The sequence below is a fragment of the Adiantum capillus-veneris genome, chromosome 27 (genome assembly GCF_014529385.1).
Source record: "Adiantum capillus-veneris isolate H3 chromosome 27, ASM1452938v2, whole genome shotgun sequence".
In the NCBI taxonomy this organism is placed as follows: domain Eukaryota; kingdom Viridiplantae; phylum Streptophyta; class Polypodiopsida; order Polypodiales; family Pteridaceae; genus Adiantum; species Adiantum capillus-veneris.
In genome coordinates this window covers 3769821-3797312 of record NC_140957.1, presented here as the reverse complement: position 1 = coordinate 3797312, position 27492 = coordinate 3769821, and positions in this window count along the sequence as shown.

Below are 27492 nucleotides of genomic sequence, written 5' to 3'. Positions count from 1 at the left end.
ACTCACAATTTCTATTGGCAATCCATATCGTACAAAGACGTATTCATATAGAAATTGTGCCGTGGTCCTGGCATCTGCTTTTTGAGTTGCCTTTGCTTCGACCCACTTTGTTAGATAGTCTGTAGCCACAATGATGTATTGTGCATGAGTCTTATATGCAGGAGGTGAAATGGGTCCGACATAATCAATCCCCCATTTTGCAAAAGCTCTTGCCCCCATCATTGGTCTAAGCGGCATATCATCTCTTTTAAGTGGTACTTTGGTCCGCTGACAGTCATCACACCGTTTAACGTATTCCTCAGCGTCCATATGTAATGTTGGCCACCATATTCCTGCGGCTAAGACAAGTTTTGCTGTCTTATCACCTGAGAAATGGCCTCCACCTACTCCTCCATGAGCTTGCTCCAGGATTATCACATACTCAGACTCTGATGCGCAAATCCTAAGCTGGTTGTCTTTACCTCTCTTATAGAGTTGATCTCCTATTAAAGCGTAATCTCTAGCTTCTGTCTCTACAGATTTCTGACGAGCTTTTGACGTTCCTTCTGGGAAAGTTCTATTTGTGAGATATTCAACAATATACTGACTCCATTCTGGAGCGATCATTATCTGATATAATGTCGAATACTCTGCTGGCGGTTTTGATGAACATACAATACATACAGTGACATATTCATGTACGCTTTCTTTCATTCCTGGCCAATAGACTCCCAATTGTAACAAATTCCTATATGTGTTCCTTCTTGAACAATGAAATGCACATTCCTGAACATGTGCTTCGCGCAGATATATATTATATTCCTCAGGATTGATGCATAGTCGTAAAACATGATCATTTCCCAATTGATACAACCTTCCTGCAACCAATTGAAGATTCTTGGATTGCTGAATAGCAATATGTTTCTGGTTGTATTCTCTTCTATCAAACTCTCCTCCATAGGTTAATAGGTTAACGACATTTTGAGACCACTTCGGTATCATTTCTATGTTGAACAAGTACGCGTCTGGCATGTCGTCATCTACTCCTATAGGGTCTTCTCCATTCGTCAATCGCGAAAGATGATCAGCTCTAAGATGTGTTTTTCCTTTCTTTACTACTACCGTGAAGTCGAATTCCAGTAAGATAATGAACCATCTCACTATTCTCCCGGTATTGCATGGTTTATTCACTAGGTAGAGCAAGGCTTGGTGATCCGTAAAAAACACAAACTTGTTGGCTAGAAGATAATGCCGAAATTTCTTCACAGCATATATCATTCCTAATCCCTCTCGCTCTGTTGTGGTGTAATTCTTCTCTGCATTGTTGAGCTGTCGACTGGCGTAACAGATAGGAAAATCCATGTTTCCTTCTTCTGGCTGAGCCAGAATGCATCCTATTGCATATGCCGAAGCATCTATATGCACATGGAATATCTTCTCCCAATCTGGTGATTTCAAGACTGGAGCAGTAATGAGTGCCTCTTTCAATTTCTTGAATGATTCCTCACACTCCTCTGTCCATTCAAAGTTCACTATTAGCCTGTAAAGTGGTTGGCCTATTATAGCGTACATGTAAATGAATCGTCTATAATATCCGCAATGTCCCATAAAGCTCTGTACTTGTTTCGCATTGGTTGGTCTAGGCATATCCACTATAACTTTTATCTTCTCTAAATCCGTGGATATTCCGTTTTGTGAGACAATATGTCCCAGAATTCTGCCCTGTCGGACCATAAACACACATTTCTCAGGATTGAGACAAATGCGATATGTCCTACATTTCTCAAATACTTTTCTTAGGTGTTCTAGATGCTCATCTCTCAGAAGAGAATGTACACATAAGTCATCCATGTATATTTCTAGAAACAACCTTAAGTATTCTTTGAAAGCATGCGTCATCAGCCTCTGGAAGGTTGCGGGAGCATTGGTTAGACCAAAAGGCATAACCCGATAAGCATAAATTCCCCACTCCGTTGCAAAAGCTGTTTTATGTTGATCTTCCAGTGCTATGGCTAGCTGGTTATATCCTGAAAAACCATCAAGAAAAGAGTATGCTGTTTTCCCTGATACACGCTCTAGAACATGATCAGTTATCGGCAGGGGATAATTGTCCCTGATTGTTGCAGCATTCACTTTCTTTAAGTTGACACACACTCGGAGTTTTCCGTTCTTCTTGGGTACCACCACAATTGGAGATACCCAATCGGTGTGTTCAATCTCGTATATGAATTCAGCTTCCATTAGCTTATCTATCTCTTCTTTGATTCGCTTAGCAAACGTATCATTATATGTGTATGGTCTCTGTCTGCTAGGCTTTGCGTCTTGTTTCAGTGGGATTGTGTGTTGGCATATCGATGGGTCAACTCCCTTTAAGTCCTTATAAGACCATGCAAACACATCCCTATACTCTCTGAGAAGACTCAAAAGTCTCTCTTCCTCGCCTGGAGACAAATCTGTGGCTATGTACACCGGTCTAGGTGTCTCACCTGGAGCTGCTAAATCAACTTTTTTTGCATCCTCCGGTCCGTCATAAGATTCGTTCTCCCTTCTCTCTCGAATAGGTTGGGTTAATACCACCTTCCTATCCTCTATTGTGAATTTCCTATAGTGAGAGGGAACATCCATGTTTTCCTTGATTTTGGCGTTTTCGTCCTCTCCACTCTCAATTTCTGTCGTCCAAACTTCTTTCAGAGTTTTCTTGAGCTCTCTGTACTTGTTTCTACGTTCTAACTTGGACTCCGTGTGTTCTCTGTTGCGCTTGTTCTTTTCTGATTTTTCTGTTTCAGTTTTCGTTTCATTCCTTTGAACTTGATTTCTTGAGCCTTTTTTGTTTTTCGTAAGCTCTTTTGATCATTGCCTCTCATTCTTCCAGAAATCTTGTCCTTAACACAATCTTCCGCCTTTACTAGCATTAGGAATTGATTTTTTCCTCTTATTCTAGGCATCGGATTGGTTCTAACCCCCTTTGTTTTTCTCTTTGCTCTATAGCGTTTCTGGCGTTGTTTAGTTTGGTTCGGAAAATCATAAAATCGGACATCCGTTATAGTTTCTTCGTTTCCGCTTGAATTGTCCGTTGACTCGTTGTCTGCTTCATTTCCCCACTCTGGATGATCGGGAATGTCGTGAAACACCTCTTCTTCATCTTCCTTTTCCAGTGTATCGTTCTTTTCAGTTTCTTTTTCGAGTACAGTTCTCAACATGAAGTACGGAACCACGTCGTACCCGTCCTTGTCGCAAAATTTCGTTGTGGGACCATCCGGAATTGCACAAACATCTAGGGTTGCTAGAATGTGTGTCCATTCTAATGGTTCAAGCGTGTCCTCTGGAAAGGGTTCTCCTATATAAGTTTCGTCTTCGATAGCCCTTTCTAAAACACATTCTTCTCGTTTCAGACTTCCACATTTCGAAGCTCCACACATCCATAACTCCTTGGGTTTACCTAACCAAGCTGGAAATTCGGATCCCGCCAAAGTAGCTGAATCAAACTCCTCTACCGGTGTTCGGTTCACATCTTTGTAGCTATGGTCTTTCAGGTTCACACGTGTAGTGGTTTCCATATTTCTCAGGTATATGTGATCGTAGCCCCAATCCTGGACCATTTTCAACTGTCTCATGAATGGTCTTCCCAATATGATATCATAGTTATTCTCCTTGCCAAAATCGACAATAGCAAAAGTATGTTCGTATTCAATGCCGCAAGAAGTCACTACGACTTTCTCTAATAACCCCATAGGTTTCTCCATGTGTCCATCTGCTAATTGGAGTTTCAACCTAGTCTTCCTTATTGCTGGTTTCCCCCATTTTTTCCAGATTTCTTTTGTAGCAATGGCTACCCCAGCTCCGCTGTCTAGTATTGCCATCGTGTTCACTCCTTGGAATTCAACTGGTAAGGTTGTATTCCCCTCTTCACCTTCGCAATACTCTCCGACCTTGTTTAAGGGTACAGGCTTAGCGTTCTTTTGTGGTTTGCTCAGCTCTTGTATACCCTCTTGCAGTCTCGATGTTGGGTCTTTTATCCCAAATTTCTCCAAGCATTTTCCTACAGTGGTCCACATATGTGGTCTTTAGCCTCAAAAGCTCAGCTAGAGTGATAGTGCATGTCACTGGTGTTGACAAGATCTCTATCAATCCTTGCGAGTCCATGACTTTTTTCTGATGAGATTCTTCGTGAGGGAAGTGCTCTAATCTCGGATTTTGCTTCATACTCTCCTAAGTATGAAGGTAAGGTATTCAGTGAGTGAGGTTTGCTCTCCATTGTTCTAACAGAGCCCCCATCTCCCCAGTAAGATTGCAGATCCAAGTCCACTTGAGATCCTGCCTCAAATTCCACTATGGGAGGATTCCTGATGTCCTTTTCCCAATTTGTCTGATTAGCTTGGCAACTTAGCTCGTTTGCAAAGTTTGCCTCTCTCACTTGTTTCCAAAATTCATTGTAATCCTCATCTCTTCCGTAAGACCTCTGTATGACTGGATGAAAACTCTCTATCTCCTGATCGGTTGTGTTCAATACTATGCGGTCATCCTTGTGTGTATTTTCAGGCTTTTGTGCACTGGGAGTCTTTTCAGCTACCCGTGAAACAAGTCTCTTGCTGAATTGGGTTTTCCGTTCCACAATTCATTGTTTCTTTTGGTGGTTCTAATAAGGCTTGTGCAGTCTCGATCATTCTCTGGCACATTTCAAGTCTCTGCTTTTCCAATTCCGCGTTTGGGTATGTCATCCACCTCTGTTCTTGTGTTTGGTTGTTCTTTAACCTAGCTTCGTAAGCTCTCATCAGTGCGTCCAATGGTTCGTGTACTTTGTCGACTAGCACTGATCCCCCTGAGCTTAAGCTCGTTGTTTCTTTGATACTCTTTTGTTTCGTTCTTTCCGGGCTCATCTCTCGTTTCCCGTTTTGACTCTCAAGTTTTTCTAATCTATCTTTAGTTTGCTTTAGTTCCTCAGCTAGAATAGCGTCTTCACGTTCTTTTCTCAACTTCATGCGTGCTTTTCTAGCTTTCCATGTGTTTCTTTGACTCCGCAGTCCTTGACTAACCACTTCGGTCGCTAACTTTCCATTCTCAGGTTCTCTAGTGGTTTTCTTAGCTTGAGCTCTAGTAACAACTTGCGTTGGTATCAGAGTTTCATTTTCAGACCCACTGCTGGTAGGAATAGTTTCTAGCATATTCAATGTCGTCTTTTGCACTTTGTTTGGATTCTTTGAACAATCCTCAATGAAGTGAGTAACCCCACACTCAGTGCAATAAGCGTTAATTCTAATGATTTCCGTATGTGGACAAACATTCATCAGATGGTCACCTCCACACTTGTAACACGGTCCTAGTGCTGGTCTTGGTCCCACTTGATTCGTCCTTTGTGGATAGAATGGTCTTTGTCCTGTTAACCCTCCATGAGCTATGAACATCAATGTTCTTGCGTCCAAATTGTATCTCTCTTCATCAGAAGCACTTAGCGCTGTTGGTGTTCCAACATTCCCAATCATGCCCCATGGTTCTGGTTGTTTGGGTTCTTCTGGTGGGTAATACACAGTTGGAGACATGTGTGCACCAGATTCTTCATAATAGGCTTGAACAGGCACTAAGGCTTGTTCTTCCTGATTCTCTAAGGTTGGTGCATATCTAATGCCCACTGGTCTTGCTCCTGGTAAAGGTGGTTGTTGTCCCAATACCGGTTGCGGTCTTTCTATCCCCATAGGTCCTGGTACATTTCCCGTTGGGTATCGAGGTACTAGATGTACTTGAGGTGGTGTTAATTGAGCAGGAGGTGCATACTGACGTTCCCTTACATACCCTTTGTTGTAATAGCACTCCTCTGTTGAATGATTTGTCCATTTTTGCTCAATAGCACACCATTTCAGTGGTTTTGGCAATGGTTTTTGGTATGGTGCCATCCTTTTTAGAGCATCTTCTATCATTTGCTCTACATTTGGCATGGTTGTTGTTTGAACATTCTTTTTAGTGGTAGTCTCGCTCACTACGGAGGAAGAGCTACTGGATGCAAAATCTGTATCCGCTGACACCTCTCCATAAACCGTACAGTTATCCACTAAGTACAATGCCTCTCTCGTTACTTGCTCGAAACTTGTACAAGCTTTCAAGTGCAAGTCCTTCTTGAGAGTGTCGTTTCTCAATCCCTCAATAAAGAGAACAGATAGTCTGTCATCTTGTGGTCGTTCACGTACTGGACATCTCTCAATGTATTGTTTGAAGCGAAGTGAAGCTTCCTTCACTTTTTCGTGTTCTCTCTGTTTAAAAGCATATATTTGTGAGACCGTATTGTGCTTAATCCCTCGTTTTGAGAATTCCTCAGCAAACTCTCTTAGCAAATGGTCAATGTCATGGAATCCCCCTATGTTCAGTGGTTGAAACCATGTCAATGCCGTACCTTCTAGAGTAAGACCAAATCCCTCATATTGTGTATGAAAATCTGTTATCTGCTCAGCTCTTAAGACTTGCTTAAAGAGTGACACATGTGCATACGGATCTCCCGAACCACCATACTTCTTTGGCATACACTTCGCTACTTGAGATGGTCTCATACGTCTATGGTTTGCTACCAATCTCATTGCTCCTGTGTCCCGGCTAAAGCTTTCTCTAGCATCATGGACTTCATGGGTTACCCTTGTCGGCTCCCCTGCCCTGAATCTACTACTAGGAGGTAAATGTGATGGTTCCGCTTCGAACCTTGGACCTGGAGTGGTATATGTGGGGATTGGAACTGCCCTACCTCGATTCGCATCCATTGACTCTCTGGAATGTAGTGATCCCATTGGTCCGGGCTTCGAGTACTGAGGTTGACTGAAAGAGTCAGCAGCCTGAATTCTTTGTCCTCCTTCGTCATTGGGTTTTGCACCCCATTTGTTGGTGCTGGTCTTTGTGAGCTAGAAGTAACATAATACTGATGTAGTGGTCCCCCAAAGTATGTATATCCTTCTAATTCTTTCTTGCCCATTGTTGAGTATTGCCTCCCATACTTGTCGTAAGCGGCAATTTTCACTTCCGATCCCTCTGTGTAGGTAAAGACATAAAGTCTTTTTCGGTCTGTCAACTCTCCAGTGTAGGGTTCTTCACATCTATAATAGAGATCCTGCTCCCCATTATTATATTTGTATAGCCCCACATAGATGTTATCAGTGTTGATCCTTGTAGTTTCATTTTCTCTTCTTAACCTCGCATCAGGGAAGTTCATTATTGGTGCTTTCTCCTCAAGTTCTTCATCTACTTTGGCTTTGGTGCCCATCAATCCCCACTTGTCCACAATGTTAGGGTTTAGGACTACCAAGTACATGGTACCCTCGTCATCTAGATATCTATCTCCGCTATAGCTCACAGGCACTAAGTCCTTGAACTCACTAGGTCTCTCTTCTATCTTTACACAATAGCGGTCCATTCCATCCTTGTAGATCTTGGCACCTTGCTCATTGTCGTACTGGTATTTTATGAACAATAGCTTCATGGTGGCGGAAGGGTTTGATGATCCTGCTACCATATTTTCTCTGTTGTTCAGGTTCAAGTGTTCCAAGTGTTCGGTGAAAATCTCGTAAGATCTCTCCGAAGAAGTATCAGAAACACTTCCTTCAAAGATCGGCTCTAATGGTTGCACCCAACTTTGGTTTACACTTCCCTCGGTTGATATGACACTTGCTGGTTCCCCTTGTTTTGGTTGGTTATTCTGGAGGTTCCTGCCCGATCTCAAATTCATCAATTCCCCTAAAGGACTTTAACTTCTCCGTCTCGGCAATTTGTGATCCCAAGTTTTTGTGGTCAGAATTGATCCAAACTGATTGATACTTGGTCAATTGTTTAATCTTGTCAGTTGGACAACTTCTGTTTCATCAAGTGAGAATTTTGTTGCAGTTATGCTGAAAAAGACATTATACGCGTATGATGTCTTTTTTCACAGATTTAGACTATTTTGGTTATGCTCACTCTCAGTAGCCCCCTTATGCTCTGTCCACTCACAAAATTCAGTTTGAACTCTGTTTGAGCAAGTTATGGCTAATTTAGGCTTTTCTTGGCAATTTTCCGCTTTTGACTTGTTTTTTGGGTCAATTGTGATCCAAATGGGATGAAACTTGAAATATAACCTCTAGACAGCTATTACAATGGATCTGTGTTAGCAAAGTATCAAAATATGTCCAAAATTAGGTCAAAGACATCATACGCGTATGATGTCTTTTTCATCAATTTGGGTCAAAACTTGATATTTATGCTTCCTACAGTGCTTGTAACAATCTTGTCAGGTCAGATATCAAGAATAAGCATTGGATGTGCCAAAAGACATTATACGCGTATGATGTCTTTTGTCCCAGATTTTGACTATTCTTGGTTTTAAGCCTTCTTCAATGTTTATAATTGAGTTTCAAGTGTTTTTGTCAGGTTTGAATGTAAAAACAAGATCTGAATCCAAAATTTCCTATTCTTTGCGTTTCTTGGACTCCGACTTGTCTTTTTGGGTTTCTTTGAGTGTTAATGCTCTTGTTTTAAAGTTGAAATTAGGGTATAACCCCCCTTTTGAACACTCTGGTAAAGTCAAAATTTCTGTTTTGGTCTCTGTTTGGTCATTTAGACATCATACGCGTATGATGTCTAAAGTTGCAGATTTCCAATTTTTTGGCACAGAATCCTTCCTAAAGCTTTCTCTAGTGCTCAGCAACTCCCAGATACACAGAAAATTTCTCTGACTTTTGTTTATTGCAAGTTTCACTACTAACTCGACGGTTTAGTGATCTAACATGCAATCAACCATATCAAGCAAATACTCCAATGATTACTAGCTCTAGATCAGGATCAAATGAAGTCCTACCTAAGCTATTCCTAATCATAAAATGGGTTTGGTAATTGTGATTTTAAAGAGATCCACTGTCACTCACGGACTAGCAAATTCTTCTTCTATCAACAACTACTCAACACCAACAAAACAACAAACAAATCTAAGCTAAACTAAAAATACTGTCAACACGGAAGACCCAGGAATACCCCACTTCCTAGAATCTCTCGAGATCCTCGGAGTCCACCACTCCTAGATCTTTTCTAACTAAAGTATACAAAGTAGTTTATACGACTCACCTCGTAGGATTAGTCTAAGGTCACCTACTTAGGGCTCTCGTCCCCGGCAGCGGCGCCAAATGTTAAGGCGGTTACGCCGCTAGCGGAAGCTAAATAGTTGTGGTTCCATTGATATGCTGCACGCTCCATTCCGACACACGAGTTGGAAGAAAACTCACACCGAAGCTCGTAGGAACTTACCACACATAGAAGCCGATAGCGCGCACTCTTGGTATCTGTGCGTAGCTCTCGCCATTGCTAACACAATGGCGGTGTCGCTTCTCCAATGGCGGCTCCGTAGCTCGTGTAGCAAGTAGATAAGACTCTCTCTCTCTCTCTCTCTCTCTCTCTCTCTCAGACACAGTCACGGCGCTCAAAAACTCCCTTTGATTAATAATCTGAATCTCCCTTAGGTTACAAAACTTTGGCTTATATACCTCAACCTTGGAGGTGAGAACATCTCTAACTAATTACATCGGCAAGTGAAATTACTTCGGGATTACAAGCTGGAAACTCAATTGAGTCCCGTTACTTAATGAATGGCTTAATTCAAAATCAATGTCGGAAAGACATTTATTACAATCAATGGTTACAAAAATGATGAGTGTGAGCAAAAATGTGGGTGTGATCCTCTACTGGCTCAACACTCTTCTTCATAGCACTCTACAGAAGCACGAGCACTCTCGCACTGCGCACAACACAAAACGATCACTACAAGAGGTACTTCACAGTAGCGACGCTTGCAGTGCGACGCTCAAAAGTTAAAATCCACAGCGTCGCTATTTTCTTTGTTGCACAGCGACGCCCATGGCGACATCGACAGGGGTAAAAAGTAAACTGAGAGCGCCAAATACTCAGATCTCATATCTGAATTTCGGCGCTCTAACGAAACAGGTAAATCCGTGCTCTCCCACTCTCTCTCTCTCTCCCCCCCCCCCCCCCCCCCCCCCCCCCCCCCCCCCCCCCCCCCCCCCCACACACACACACACACACACACCCACACATACACACACACACACATTGTGTCTTTGAGAGAGAGAGAGAGAGAGAGAGAGAGAGAGAGAGAGAGAGAGAGAGAGAGAGAGAGTACACACATGCATAAACAAAAAACACATACACACACATTGAGAGAGGAAGAGAGAGAGAGAGAGAGAGAGATAAAAAGTAGAGACAATATGAAATGAAATGTTATATTAAGATTTACGGTTAGGTTAGATTTACAATTACATTTAAAATTAGGTTAGATTAAAATCTAAGGTTAAGTTAGATTACATTTAACTTATATTTAAAATTTATGCTAAATTTAAAATTAGGTTAGACTTAAGATTATGTTAAAATTTAAATTTAGGTTAGATTACATTTATGTTTATGTTAGATTTAGGTTTATGTTGAGAGACTAGATTAGATTTATATTTACATTAGATTTAAGATTAGGGCAAGATTTAAGGTTAGCTAGGTTAGATTTAAGATTAGATTGGATTTAGATTTGAGTTACATTACATTTAGGTTTAGGATTTAACATTTGATTAGATTTAGGTTTATGTTGAGTTTAAATTATAAATCTAATGGTCAAACAAAAGTCACTAATCACACTATCATTCATTTATTGAAAGTTTATGTGTCTTCTCACCAAAGAAATGGGATGATTATCTATATATTTTACAGTTTGCTTATAACAACATCACTCACTCTCCTACAAGTAAATCTCCATATGAGATTGTGTATGGTCACTCCTCCCTACTCCTGCTTCAAGGCTTTCTAACATTGTCCATGTTGCCAACACTTTCACTGCAAATTTTCATGACATTTATGTAAGCATTCACTCTGCTATTAAGCATTTACAAGAATTGTACATTAAGCACCTAATAAGCGTCACAATGCATATGAATTTAAGAAAGTACATTATGTTATGCTTCGAATTGAAAAGAATTAAAAGTATTAATATAAATGTTTTGTTAAGCTTGATCCTCATTTTTATGGTCCATTCAAAATTTTTATTGTGATAAATAATGTTTCATTTCGCTTAGAATTTACCTTCATACTAGCACATTCACAATGCATTTCACATTAATTATGACCCTGTGGAGGATCCCTATCTGCACATCATATATATAAAGAACCACCTACACTTGTAGATCAAGAAGAGAAAATCATTCCTAATCAAATAGTTGATCATGAGACCATCACTATACGCATTGGCATGGTTTATAATCGTTCTCTTTTGACTTTTAAAAGCCACCCTAGAGAAGATGCTAAATGGATGCCTGTTTTTTTTTTTAAAACTTCCCAGATTATCTTCACACATTTCATCACTCACGGTCCAGTTGATTCTCTATTGAGCAACTAAGGACAGGTGCTATCCTTGGTGGAAGAGATGTTACGAGATTGGGCAACCTCCTATTGTATGTGGTTAACTACAAGCGGGATAGCTGGCATGTAATGGTTAATTATTGTGTTGTCTCTCTATTTTTACTAACAATGATTGATGTTGTGCAGATTGAAACTTTGGGAGTTGAGGAAAGGCATCAGCAATAAACTATTTGCGGTCATTTTTATTTGCATAGTGTTATAGCTTATTTTTCCAATAAGCCACTATGGCTCGCTTGTAAATAATTAGTGAGAACTCACCATATAGAGGGGCGTGCAATAAGTGGTATCCACCACACAAAGAGTAAAGTGGAACTAAGTGTAAAGCGGGGCTTATATTAAATACCAAAATCCACAAGAGGTACTGTGGAGTTTTGAGCTACAATATTTAGGCCATTCAAGTGCAAGATTCCTCTCTTATGCTATGTTGTGTGCTCTCAAATCTTGTCTATGTCTTCTTTGCTTAAAATATTTCAAATATATACTATGTGTGTGTGTGTGTGTGTGTCTTAGTCTAGGGGTGTATACTTCTGTTTTGGGAGAGATGGTGAGAGGTTGATAGGTATGTGTGTGAGAAAATTGGAATTGTTGAAGCAACTTGGAGATCTTAAAATAAGAAAGGGAGTAGAATAAGCACTAGGAAAGTGTATTATATATGGCATCTAGGTATAAAGATACATAGAGAGAGAGAGAGAGAGAGAGAGAGAGAGAGAGAGAGAGAGAGAGAGCTTACTCACCAGAGATACTTGAGATGATCTTGCTAGATGTATATTATTAGAACACATTTAGAAATTTCTTGCATCACATGAAGCTAATCCATAAATACTAATTGAACTCACGATGAAATAGAAAGATATGAGATGATCGGATGAAGACCAATGACCACTTGATAGGATAGGCTAAAGTAGATCTCCTAATGAAAATGTATTGTAATCAAATTTTGACATAGATGTAAGTACCCCCCAATAACTTTGGCTATCCATAAAGAAGGATTAGAAGCAATATCAAAGATGGCATAACAAGAAAAAAGAAAAAAAAGCAATATCAATAATAAGCATGATCATACATCATAATTAGGCCAATGGTTTGTGGGGAGAGCAAGATAAAGAAATTTGCTTATTTTCAGGAGAAAAGAATTGCTTGCAATGGTATATCCAGATTTTAATAACGGAGATTGTTGTCATCACACATTATCGACAATCACAAGTTGTAATTGAAACCTGGTTAGCATGGGCTATTCTCATGAACTAATATGGAAACTTGTGAATGAGAATATTTTGCTTTGTAGTGATGGCTATGACTGTTGGCCAAAAGATGTGTGCCTTGTTGATTGCATCATTGTTGTACTTTGGTAGGCTACTCGTAGTGAGCCCCAAATGATGAAGATCTTCTATGAGATGCCACCCCCAAAGGTGAGGCAATATGTGTGGTTGCAGCTATCTGAAGTGAGCCATGAAGCTTTGGTAACGAGAGATAGAGGGGGATATTCTGTGTTCGTCCGTTTTATTAGTGTGAGTGTGTGCATCGTAGAGTTATGTCTACAATCATGGGAGTCCTTCAAGATTAGCATCATTGTGGCTAGGATTCCTTCTATATTCTTTGTCATTGTCACGGTATCCTTGTCTTAGGTACCTTCTCTCATGTCGATCATGGTGACCTGGATCTTTATCGTCAGCTCTTACGGGATTGCCGCCATCTTGATGAATGTCATGTTGTGTACACTCATGTTATCTTGTTTATCATTAGCACTAAGTGTCTGTTGTTTCTTTGCTTTCAACATAATTTCATGCTCAAGCGTCTTTTGCCAATGTTCTTTGTGTATGTGGGTTTCAATGATTAATAGGTCTTGCAACAGTGGTTTGAATGTACTTGAAGAATCCAAATAAATCTCAGGGATCTAACTAATGAGAGTGAACTCTAAAACCTGGGGTCACAAGCCCTTGGGACTAAGTGACACCCATATTAAATGCAGGGTGGAGTAATGGGATCGACGGTCTGGGTTGAGGGGTGGGATCTGGAGGCTCACTAAACATGGCCACATAAAAAACGAGGCACAGTAAACTCGGCCAACCGAAAAAACGAGGCATGCTACTGGGTTTTGAACCGATGGCCTTGCGGTTCAGGTTGAGGGTCACATGGACTAACCACCTCACCCACACATGCATCATGTATGTCTAGTTGTTTTTATGGCCTTATATTGTGAGGTGATGTGGATTTTCCAGGTTGTCCAGGTTTAGTGCCAGTCTAGGTTTATTTTTTGATTTGACTGTTGCGGCTGTGATCTCCTCTGCTTTTGCGCAAGAGCTTCTCCACCTTTGATCCCATTACCTCCCCCTCTTAAATATGGGTGTTACTTAGTCCTGAGGGTCATGAGCTCACCACCCAGTGGGAAGGAGCCCAAGAAATCATGCAGGTTCTATGGGATGCAACAAGGCGAGCCATGTATGTAGGGCAAACAGCCGTCCAAGGTTATCTTAGGTTGCTTTAGATAATAACCTTAAGAGGTCAGGCCATGAAAAAGCTGGAAATCACAACCAAGCCAATGCACATGCGGCCTACCAAAGTGGTTGCATGGCAGGTAGCGGGTGAGTGAGTAAAGAAAAACAGTAGTGTCAATCCGAGTGTGAGAGGGAGGACGATAAGCAGAGAGAGAAATAGTTGGATGGTTGCATGAGAATGTGTGTGTTTGTGTGTGTGTGTGTGTGTGTGTGTGTGTGTGTGTGTGTGTGAGAGAGAGAGAGAGAGAGAGAGAGAGAGAGAGAGAGAGAGAGAGAGAGAGAGAGAGAGAGAGAGAGAGAGAGAGAGAGAGAGAGAGAGAGAGAGAGAGAGAGAGCCATGATCCAGCCATCACTCTTTTGTTACATGGCCGTCCAAAAAGGGGGGGGAAAGACGGCGGCTGTGTGTTTCTTGAGGAGGGTGAGTAGGAGTTGGAAGTCAAGGCGCTTTGCATGGAGGTCTGATGCTACAACCTCATATTAGGTTGACTGTGCATGCGTCAACCACCTTGGGTGTGTTGGCAATCGTGAATTAAATAAGCAAAAGGTCTCATCGTCCCTGCATGTGCTTTTGGCTTCCCACTATTTGGCCAGCTAACAATGACACTGGCAGATGGTGCTACAGCTTGTGTCACTGCCGCGGCCCGCCATCGCATGTGCTGCTAGCCATCCACCACTGCCACACTGTCCTCGCCTCCGTCATGCCTTGGGCCTGTGTATTCCAACATATCAAGTAATGTCAACCATCCATTACATTAACATTCTTACAGTGAACATCAAAGGGACAGTGCAATCAACAAGATTCCACCAATTGAATTCACCTAGAGAAAATTCCAACCGATCATTTTACACAAATAAAATTCCAACCAATTAAATGCAAGATTAGGAAAAGATTACAACACCTAAATGATTCTAAGCAACCACACACACTAAGGTCAATCTGAGCATGAAAATAACCCATTGTATCAAATACAAAGCACAAATTAGCCATCATGTACACATTAACAGAGTTGCTATTGAGGTGGGGGATGAGTGATGGATGAGCCGTGTTCTCACATGGACTCCTCCTGCGTAGTGCACTCTCAAATGGCACCTTCATCAGGCCTGCATTCTCCACATTGCATGGTTGCAGAGAACCCGCTTCTTCCACTTGAGCCAACACAACTAGAGCGGATCATATTCCCATGTTGCTTCAATCCCCTACTTTAGTAGTTGATCTTTGCATTGGTGAAGGGTACCCCCCTGCTTCATCATTTCAGCTTCAATACACATAGCAAAGACCATATATCCCCTGCTTCACCGCTTGGGGCCTTGGCCTTCACACATATTGCATCCTCATCCATCACTCATCCTACATGCAACAACAAGTGCATACAAAACTCTGTCCAAATCGGCCAAAAAGGGGCAGCACTCACAATAAAATTCCTTCTTGAGTACAAAATGCATGTTCATTGGGAGGCGAGAGGTGAGAGTGCAGTTGCGGCAGAAGGGTTTAAGTAAGGATAAGGAGGTAGTGGTGGTGATGCCGGTAGAGGTGCCAAGAAGCTGGGGAGCAAAGCATAATGAAATGGGCAGCACTCACAGAGGTGTAAATGAAACCATGTAACAAAACGTAAATTTATTAAAAAAATGAAACCATGTAACAAAACGTAAACTTATTAAAAAAATGTGGACATGTGCAGCCTTACGATTGGGCATGACAGCTTGGAATCTCCCCCACCCCCACTGTTTCAGGACACGGAACAGGCTCGGCTCCCGCCTCGCCTGTTTCAGCCCAGAATAGTGGGGGTGGGGGAGATTCCCCACCTCATCAATGCCTAATGTAGAAAATTCTCCAATAGAATCAAGTATATCGCCAAAGAAACAACCACAAGAAAGTTGTTGGGTCTAAGGCTGCCATCCTCGACTAGAATGGAATGAGCAGTCGAGGTTAGAACCTCTATGGCTAGTCAAATTGGAGTTGCAGCAGAGCTAATAGCTATAATTTCTAGCGAGCGGAATTCGTGGGAGCCGAGTTTGAAGTAGTGAGATGCTCCATAAGTGCGATGGTGAGAGAGGACTTTGATGTTGTGGCAGATGTTGTCTATATTGCTTCTTTTGGGTGCAATCAAAACAATCACCTTGGTAATTTTCGGCTCGAGATCATAGAAAAAAATAACATTTGGTTTTGTCCCTTCTCCTTTGTTTTACAACACCCTTGAATGTTCCTATACGAGATTAAAGGTTGTCGACAACAACTCTTGTTTATCTTCATCTTCTTCTACAATCTTCTTCTTCTTCATCTTCTCATATATATGCTTTTCTCTTGGGGTTACTTCCTATTAGTAGAAAAAGAAAAAATTGATTCTATTTATTTTGCTTTTCTCTCTTCTACACTTTTTTCTTCTATCCCACCAAAGATGTAGGTCATCGAGGCCTTTCGAACCCCGTTGGGCCCTTTTACTACTTCTTATGATATGTATTCTATATGTATATAGATTATGTGAGATTGAAAAATAGAAACAATTATCTTGCCATGCTTGCTAATTTAAAAATCAACCTTTATGCGCTCATTCAAAATGTAATTTAAGATTTGGTCTTTAATCATTGTTTTCCACATAAAATACGGATGCATTCCTATATCATGAAAGAAAGATTCAAGGTTACTTAGCTCTTGTCAATGTAGTTGTTTTCCTCCCAATATTAATGCTTCCTTAGCAGCAGTAGTCACAATTTCAAGATCGTTTCAAAGGCTCTGATACCATTGCTATAGACAGGAGCGTAGAGTGTCCTGCAAAATATTGAGAATAACATACTACAAGCCATAAAACGACAGATTTGGCAAGTCGCACAAGTGCGTTATCAAAGCTATACACGAACTCACACAAGTGCGTTATCAAAGCTATACACGAACAAAGTGAGATAGAGAGCGAGGAAAAGAGAGCAAGCATTCGCAAATGCACCTCCTAGAGCAGAGTGCAACACCAGCATGATGAGAGGGAAGAGATAAGAGGAGAGAAGAATAACAAAGGCATTGGATGCAATCTCCCCTCATGCAACAGAAGAATAACAAAGGCACTTAGTGCAATCTTCCTTCATGCAAGAGTGAGCATTTTTCTCGCACACGTATTTATTTATAGATTTCTTGAATGCTCAAAATGGATACAAAACGTTAGATCGGACATAATAATGATCATAGCTCATAAAGAGAACTTGACTAATAAATGTACATAAATGTGATATCCTTCACTATATGAGGAGTAGTCTATAACCGCTAGCATTGCCGCGAAAAAACAAAGGAAAATGGAAAGAGAAAATATTACCTATGCGGCAATAACCACTGCTCATATCACGATAGTGGTTTGAAAGCAATAATCACGGTAATAGATGTGGTAATATACCTGCTTCTATCAGCACATCAATTGCCGCTCCTATTACCGTGCTAATTATTGCTAAATACCTATTCAAAAATAAAGGTGCTCATTTGGGTAGGTGGCCCAAATTAGCACCTTTATTTTTTACCTGCATAAAACAATGAAACATCAATTGTTTTTTAAAAGAGTATACAAAAAAAACAAAGAATTGAATTGAACTTACTTTACCTTGACAATTCAATGTGCAGAAGATCAACTATTTAAAAAAGTTACAAATAAAATGAAAATAGTTGTGTATACATTGTGCCACATTGGGACTTTACGAAAGTTTGGACAAATATTTTTCTATCTATCCTCCTTGTTCTCATCGCGTCGTCTAGAGGTACGTACGTTTGATCACATTGACTCTACATAAACCCAAACCAAATTAAACAATTATCAATATCTCAAAACAATTGATACAAAATTATTTGTTTAAACTTACCGCTTGTAGTGATCCAACCGCTATGTCGAATTGCTTATGAGAGATGTGGTTGTTCTTGAACAACCATCACCAAGTATCAAATTATATATGTCGCTCTCGATACTTGACCACCTCTCTGGTTGGTCGAGTAAGAGTGATACTTTTCCTAAGTTAACCAGAACAATAAAAAATCATCAACTATAATCTTTATAATCATCACTTTAGGTTGTATCTTAATCAATCTTACATATTTGTCCTTCCAGGCTGCTTTGCCTCCCGAGCCATAGTATGTGGGAGTTTGTCTGGTGCGAGCTTCGCGTTGTTGTCTATAGGATGAGCCCGTTGCAACCTAATCAATCTTTTCTTGCATTGGCCATTCCCACTCTGCATCTGCCATGTTGCCACCGCAATAGCTCATGTCTGGATCTCAAACCTGGTCGGCTGCTACGCATCGTACACTCGACTTCTTGTTTTTTAAAAATGTTTTTATGTAGCCCTCCAACCAAATGTTGTGAAAAACATTGATTGGGGGCATTTGGAAATCTAGCATGCAGCACGTCCTCAATGTAGCGTGCATGATCGGACAGTTGATCTCTAACTTTACATAACAGTTCTTATATGTCGAATGTATAAGAATCTGAAGATAACATCGAAACACTTTGCCCTGTGCTGTATCAAAGTCCACCTCCCCGCCATATTTTACCCTATAGTAGCACCCATGCCTGTCAGACACGGGTGCGTCAGTATCCTCGTCCTCTGCGTCAGGGACATCACGCTCTAAAATAGGAGACTCCGTTCCCTCGCCACTACCAAAACAAGAGAAGCCACAAGATCCCCTGCCGCTTTGCCTCTCCCGGCGCTCGCTACCTTGAGATGAGCGTCGATGCGTGCCGCTAGAGGAAGTGCGTCGACAGTGTTCTAGCGAAGGAGGAGTGGGATGGAGTGGTGTGGGACCCTATGATGCCATGGGAGTGGGACAATGTGATGCCATGGGAGTGGGACCCTGTGATGACATGGGAGTGGGACCCTACGAAGGAAGGGGAGTAGGATGATAAGAAGGGGCCGTAGACTGAGGTGCCGTCGGTGCGAGGCTCTGGATGTAAGGAGTCCCTCCCTGACTCCCTCGTGGTGTGGACTGCGGAGAAAGACCATAGGTCGCAAGCTGTTGCGGAGTGTAGAGGCCAAACAATCCCTCCGTCAAACAGAGGTACTGGTCTCGTAAAGAGAGAGCCCGCTGTAGGTCTGGATCTACGACCGGTGGAGGAACCTGAGTAGAGTAGGTGTAGGATGGCCATGCCTTCAAATAACAAAAATAAACCTATGATACTCATGGTTTAGGGTTAACTAGTCAGAAATAATCTTTATTTATTTGCTTGTTCTCACCGCCTCAAGACTCGGGTCCACTGGAGGCGATGTCCACCCCGAGTGGGAGCCCACCTGGGATGCGAACCAACCAAAAGAAGAGCCAGATGGCTGCTCCCCACCAGGTGGTCTCTTGTTTGACATCTACATTACAAAGAGCAATATGAGATTTAGCTTGCCCCCTACTCACTCATTTATAAATATGTACACAAGTATATTAGCACACAAGCACATAGATACATATACATACTAGTAGACCTAAGTAGAGGCTAGTAGTGCCAAAGGTCAAGTGGCACCTCTAATTTAGATATCATCACAGTCTCAACAGTGGTAAAATCAAAGGTACGTTGTGGTAATCCATGCATGAGTGGATCAATGACTGCAACGCCAGGATTAAAAAAGGACTATACCTGAAGAGAAAGCGTTTGAGTGCTATGCTCCCGTACTTAGTGCCTACATACATGCATAAACAAATATATATGTACAATTACATAAATGTAGCTATCGTTTTGAGTAGAGATAAGAGATATGGTTGTAAATGTAGCCATCCACTACAAGAGATTATGTGTATTTGTGTGACGCTTTTAGCAACAAAAATACATTGGGTTTTTATACTCCCCGACGTTGCTAAGACGTCGCTAAAAGCATTGCTACGAGAACGTTGCTATAACTATCGCTATAGAAGTTGTTATACGTGTTGCTATATAGCGACGATTATAGCGATGATTGCAGTCCTTCTGTAGCGATGCTTATAGCGATGTTGCAGAACCTTATATAGAGATGCTTATAGCAATGCTTGAGAGTGAAAAAATTTGGGTGGCAGGGCATTCAACAATGCCCTGCCACCCATCAACCATATTGAATGTTTCCAGAATAAAGTATACCTAAATGAATCCAAAATAAGCATAGATTCACCTTTGAAAGAAAGTGCAAGGTATAGACCGAAAGTAGTCACCCACAAGACAATATAACCATTAACTCCATCATGCATAGTATTGTTTGCAGAATAAAGATACAAAAATGACAAAAGTAATTGGATGAAAGTAAATCAACGACAATTATACACATCATAGGCAAAATCACTTGATTGTTAAGCTTTGCAAATGTAATAGTTACAACACAATTGTCATTATTGAGAAAATACATGGTTTTCCAATAGTTACAAAAAGACGTATACACGTCATCTCATTATACATGCTATGACAAAAGAAAACTAATGCTATCTGGCTACAACTAGACTGACGTCGCCTAATCAGACGTCTCATCGTGTCCAAGCAACGTATCTGTCGGATTCTACACAAAAAAAACAATAAGACTTTCTGTAAGGATAAACATATAATTACAAAAAAATCTAATTTCTTAGCTTATCATTAAAATACAACAAATGTAAAAGAGTAAAGTGAAATACTAACCATGCCACCATGAGAACTAAGAATGTTCATCAGGGCGTTTAAGCCCTTTCTGCCTGCGTACTCACGCTTGTACGATGTGGAGTCACGTCCTGTCATCGATCACTGTTCAAAACATGCAAAGAATCCATTATGTTAGAATTTAAAAGCACAAATAGACGTAACTACCAAACCTAAAGAGCAATGCAAAAACACTTACAAAATCGACCTCAAATGATGTCCACCCGCCGCTCCCCAAGTGGTGCCAACTCCCTGCCTCTACTCGCGCTTCGGCTGCCTGTTTTTGTTGCTTCCACTTGTCAGGATTCTCGCACGCTACTCGCTTCACATTCTTCCAATCTTCTTTGGCCAGCCAATCTGGTCTATTCCACCCATGCTTTATTGCTTTTTGTACTTTAGAATGCTTGTGCTTGCAGTATTCGCACATTTGAACCTTCATCAGGTCTTCATTGAAGCGCTCATCCCGACTTGACAAGGGAAACTCGTCATGCAACATGCTGATGACTCTGTCTTTTAATTCATTTGGCACTTTACTCCATGTGTTTAGTATGTAGTATCAAAACACCTGAGAGCAAAGACCGCGCATGCGCGCGATCACCTTCTTGCCTTCGTCATCCAAGATGATGTCGTCGTTGATGTCGACTGAGTACCGCAAGCCCTCTCGCATGTGACGTCTGAAATTGGGGGTCTCATTAGGGGTCTCGAGTGGTGTCTCTAGCGGCGTCTCGATGGGGGTACGGACGTCAGGTGTCTCCACTGGAGTCTGGGCCCTAAAGCGAGGAGTGTCGAACTGGGGTGACTCCCAGAGTAGTAGCTAGTGGTGTGTAACCAGGAACGGCCGATAGCCGCACAAAACCTGGCATAGATGGTGATGCCGTGGTTGGTGTGGGGTGAGCAAAGAAGGGGAAGGTAAGGAGCCTCATCGAACATGAGGTGGTGTTGAGGCATCAGTGACGGCATCTCCACAGCAACCTGCACCGCCACCACTAGAGCGTCGGTGCCTAGACGAGTGTGAAGATCGTCTCGTCAACACCGAAGCTTCGGAGTGTGTTGAATGCTCCGAAACAGAGGGAGATGCTGAAGGAGTGGAACGACGTGATGGTGCTCCAGTGCAATGACACTCCTCATACCACCTCCTCTGTTGGGATGACAAAGAAGAAAGAAACTCATCATCATCCATACATGCATTAACACATGAACATTTAATCTTAATATTGAATGGAGAAGAAAACATGGACAAGTTATAATCGATACTATAGATAATAGGTGTTGGTATAAAGCCCCATGTGGTCGGTTAGGCCAGGTGCCCGTCCACTATACTTATTCATTATGTACATAATAGAATAAGGGGGCTCACATGTAGAGAGTGAGTTTTGGCCCTTGCAAGCACAAGGTCTTCTCTTCTTCTCTCTTCTCCATTGCTACATACACTCTCACACGCTCCCACTCGTGTACTTCAACTGGTATCAGAGCTTTGGCTTTGCGACAAATGGAGTGCTGCAGACAAGTGAGCTTTTGGCTATGGTGAGCTCGCTTTTGGTGGAAGCTTGAGATCGGTGAGCAATCACCAGATCTGTGCTCACGGAAGCTTGAGGGACATTCCTAAGCTTGAGAGAAGGGCTTATTGCAAGTGTGTATGCTTTTTTGTAGCCATACTTAGAGAAAGAATGCATATTTTCATTTCCGCAGGTCGTTTTTCGGACTCCAAAACATTGTTTTTTGCATAACTTTTGCATACGGGATGCGATTTATGCAAGGTTAGGGTTTAGCCTGGGCACGTTCCGGCGCAATGATGATGTCCATTTGGGCTGATTTTGACCTCTAAATTTTCTGCAGCAGCAGCTGTTTATTGTGTGTCGAGGATTACACATGGTTTGCTCTCGGATGTGAGAGTGGTAATGGCTGCAAGTTTGCTCACAAGTGAAAGGATACGATGTATGCCTTATGTGGTTTGATGCTCGAGGAGTTGAGACTTTGGGGCAGCTCATGTATGCTTGAGTGCGGATTTTGTGCATGATTTGCTCATGGTTTTGAGCATGTTTATAGCATGTATGGTTATTATGCTTAGATAGCCAAATACTGCCGAAACTTTGCCAGATTTTTCTTACGAGTTTATTTGTTTATGCGCATGGTTTGCAATCATGTTTTGATTGCATTTGGCACTCAGTGGTTGCTTTGCCATAGTGTTTTGGCATCGCATTGTGAAAGCGTTTGCTCACCGGATTACATCATTTGACATATATGTGGTAATCTCTTTAGGTTGGAGATTGTTGATGCTAGTTTCATCGATTCTCATATAGTGCTCTTGGATTAGAGCGGGTGTTTTGACATCATTTGAGCGGTTTTGCTCACTTGCTCGTTACATTGATCACCATATTTGTTGACACTTCTCTTAGACAGCTTATGCCAGCTTATGTTGTATTTTGACAGTACTTGGTGTATGAGCTAGCCAGGCTTTGTCTATTGTCAGTTGATCGACTTGTGCTTGGTCTTGTCACAAGTTATTGCCATGGATTTGGCATGTACATCATTGTTAGATTTGTGCTTTTATATACAAAGTTTGATGGTTCAAACTTTGAGCATTGGAAAGCAGGTATGCATCCTGCATTGACTCAGTTGGGCCAAGTGTTGCCACTACAGGGCATGGATGCTATGCCGGAGTCTATGACTGACGATGAGTGGGAGGACTTGGATGAGCTTGGGCATTCAACGATCATATTACACCTTGGTGAGTCTGTCTATTGCATTGGTTTGGATGCATGTACAGGTAGAGAGTAATGGCAAATATTGTGCAATGCTTTTGGCACAAATGAGTCTAGAGAGATGCCTACAGTCAAAGGACAATCTCATAGACATAGAGATGTTGTGTGTTGGCATTGTGGTCATACAGGGCATGTACGTAGGCGTGTTTTTGACGGATGAGACAATGCAGGAGACAGCACAGGAGGGATGCTATCACTTTGGATGATGTGGGAGCAGATGTAGAGTATGTGGCTTCGCATGACGGAGATGTTGCCTTTGCTTCCATGTTTACTCTTGACTTTCTTATGTCGTTTTTTGACGACACATTACCTTCGCATTGGATACTAGATGTGAGTGCTAGATTTCATGTCACGTCGAGTCGTGAGTGGTTTAGTACATATGCTAGTGGTATGCTTGGATGTGTGTGTCTAGCTGATGGTTTAGTGCATGACATAGTTGGTGCAGGAGATGTCAGACTATCGTTGCCGAGTGGTGCATCATACGTGCTGCGAGATGTACGCCATGTGCCAGGTTTGACGCAGAGCTTGATCTCTGTGAGTCACTTACAAGACAACGAATGCTAGGTAGTGCTAGATGAGCACATTTTCATATTGCATTGTGGACAGCTAGTCAAGCGAGAGGTGCTAGTGTTGGCATGATTCATGCGATGCGAGTTTGTCACATACAAGACAGAACAGTCTTTGTGAGTACGCAGCCATGCAGAGAGACGAGGCATGTCTCCTTTGCGGATAGGTTGCATGTGCAGCAGGTCATGTCATTCGTGGATACGATGACAAATATGGATGGCTTGAGTGTTGAGGATTCAGCCGTGATTTATTCATGGATATGCTTAGGCCAGAGGCTGATGCATGTGAGCTAGAGCTAGGCATTGCTCTTACCACACATGGTTCAGGACAGATAGATGCTCTTGGTGTGCATGTGACATGCGATGGACATGAGGATGGATTCCAGGGATCGGATTTCGGGTGTCAGAGTGATTTCCAAGAGTGGAGTTCTGAGCCAGATTTGACTGAGATGGCCAGATTGGCAGATATTGCTAGGATTGCATCATCATTCGGGAGTCTCATGTACGAGATACTCGTCTCGAGACCCGAGATTGCATTTGCAGTGGGAGCAGTTACTCGTGCAGTGATTGACGTTGGGCTTGAGCATAGGGGCACTTTGCAATGTATGGTGAGATACCTGCAAGATGTGTGCGGTTTTGGTGAGGAGTATGGTATCGATCGTTCTATACTTTCTCTACGATTAGAGCTGGATGCACACAGATTATGTGAGCCAGTGGGCGTTGGCTGAGTTCATACTTGTGATGGCCTTGTACAGGTTTTGTAGGGTTTTCTTTTCTCTCTCACGAGCACATTGGCCTTTACGTGGGTGGTTGTTGGGGTAAAGCCCCATGTGGCCGGTTAGGCCAGGTGCCCGCCCACTATACTTATTCATTATGTACATAATAGAATAAGGGGGCTCACATGTAGAGAGTGAGTTTTAGCCCCTGCAAACACAAGGTCTCCTCTTCTTCTCTCTTCTCCACTGCTGCACACACTCTCACACGCTCCCGCTCGTGCACTTCAATAGGGAGAGGGATTCCTATGGAGAGAGAGAGAGAGAGAGAGAGAGAGAGAGAGAGAGAGAGAGAGAGAGAGAGAGAGAGAGAGAGAGAGAGAGAGAGAGGACTCATAAAGGGGGAGGGGTTCCTGTGTAGAGAGATTCCTGTGAAGTTCTTGTGAATTTGTCTCCCATGTGCATTTACGTATCAGTCTTGAACAACGTGCCTTTTATATGTAGTTGTGATAAAACACTCTGGTCATAAATTAAATCTCTTTTCTATTTGCCATAGTTTTCTCGATTACTTGCAACATAGAGTGCTTCTTAGCGTCTCTTTTATCCGATCAACTAGATCTAGTGGAGGGACGAGCAGCATCTATGAGCAGAGACGGATCACCTCCTTCGCGATTGCAGCCTCAACCTCCATCACACTTGGAGCGCAGTGCTGCTTCGGCCTCGAGCCAACGTAGTCGGCATATCAGACTTTCACGACACATCAAGGAGTGTCCTTGCTTCTTAATGGAGTGCTGTGTTTGTTGCAGGACCCTTACACGCAGCCGTTGAAATCGTAGGAGCTAGCCGAGATTGAGAGGGAGAGAGAGAAAGAGGGGAAGGGAACATGAGAGGGAAGAGAGGGAAGGAGCATATCTGGAGTGGAAGCAATGACGATTAAACACAATCTAAATTTCTCAAGTATAGCATATAGATAGGAATGGACAAAAAGCCACGTGAATACAATATATATTATAAAATGGAGCAAAATTGTTCAAATACAATGTTTATGGCTTTAAGAGGTCTCTCTCTCATCCTCGCATAGCTCAGCATAACTCCCTATGTCTATATAGAACTCTCCGTTTAGGTAGATGTCCTCTGTTTCATTTTGTAGATCCTCTGCATGCACCCCATAGAATGGAATGTAGAAGTGAAATCAAATGTAGTACCAAGATTTTTTTAAAACTGTAGTCCAAAAAGCACTACAAAATTTGGAAATTCTACAAGATATGATTACTTTTGGCAAACCATGGTGAGAAAAAATGGATTTTAAAAAGAGATGTACATCTTGATGTGCAGTGAGAGTAAATGGTTTAAATTTACGACTTTCAAATGCAAGTGGATGGTTATCTTGCATAAGAATTGTATCGATACCTTTTCCACTAGCATCAGTAACTACAACAAAGGATGGTCAGTCACAATCACGCAGTTGTAACACATGTGCATTAGTCAAAGCATTCTTTAGTGCAGTGAATGAATTTTTTTGTAAGTGAGTCCATATATATAGAGTGTTTTCTTTAACAGAAGAGTCAGATAATGACATTGGTAAGCAAAATTACAAACAAACTTCTTGTAATAACTACATAGACCAATAAAAGAATGTAGCTTATGCAGGTTTTTGGGTCTAGACCAAGATTGTATAGCTTCAATTTTCTTGGAGTCTACATGTATTTCCTTTCCCGATACAATATGTCCAAATACTCAATTTCATATTGGAAAAATGAACTCTTTTCAAGATTTAGGTATAGGTGGTTTTGTGTAAGAAGGTCAATGACACGTGTTAAATGCTCCTCATGTTCTTGCACATATTTACTAAACACAAAAATAGTATTAAAAAATGCAATGACAAAGTCTTGATGGTCAATGAAAATTTGATTCCATATGAGTGAAAGTAGCTGGTGCATTTATGTTGGAATTAGGGTTGCAGAGAAACGCACAGAGCTTGGAGAAGACGAAGGAAGCTCAAGGCACACAATAGAGAGTGTGTTACTTAGTGTGCAATGGAAATATAGATAGCCCTAGAGTGATGGGCATATATACAATGCTCGGGGGAAAAACCTCCTAAAGAGGGAAAAATGCCCAGGCGGTCCTAGTGTGTTCACACACATCACTACCACATGTATATGGTAACAAATCCCCCCTGGAGTGATGCGGTGAACGAGAGCTGGCACATGAGTAAAGGGAAGTGCCATGCCCTGAGGACATGATCAGTCCACAAAGGGGAGTAAGCCCAAAGCTTTGCGGAAAGCTTCAAGCTTCTGTCCTGCGTTGGCACATAAGCCAAGCTGATCTCTCCTGTTGAGAGCCTCTCCCTGACATAGTGGTAATGCACCTCAATGTGCTTTGTGCGAGCATGAAAAACTAGGTTCCTTGCAACTGCCAATGCACTCTGACTGTCAGTGTAGATAGTGTTGGCAGTGTCCTGTTCAACACTCAAATCAGCCCCATAAGGCGTATGAGCCATACACACTCAACCGTAGCTGTGAAGACTACCCTATACCCAGCCTCACAACTCGAAGTGGCCACAGTAGGTTGCTTCTTGCTCAACCATGATATACATGAACTGCCAAGCATGAAACAAAAACCACTTGTGGACACTCGTGTGTCAAAACAACCAACCCAATCTGAGTCCGAAAAAGCATGTAAATCTGGCGGCAATGATCCCCCTTGGGATAAAACAAGCCAAGATGTAAAGTGCCACTAAGGTAGCGGAAAATCCTCTTTACAGCCTGCCAATGCTTAGACCCTGGGCTATGCATAAATCTGCTGACCTGTGAGACTGCAAACTGAATATATGGTCTCATGTTGCATACATAAATGAGGCAGCCAATAACAGTTTGATAAAGAGTGACATCAGCAGGATCGCCAGCAACATGTAGACTCAACTTCAAACTTGTTTCCATGGGAGTGGCAATAGGTTTGCAATCCTCAAATCCAAACTT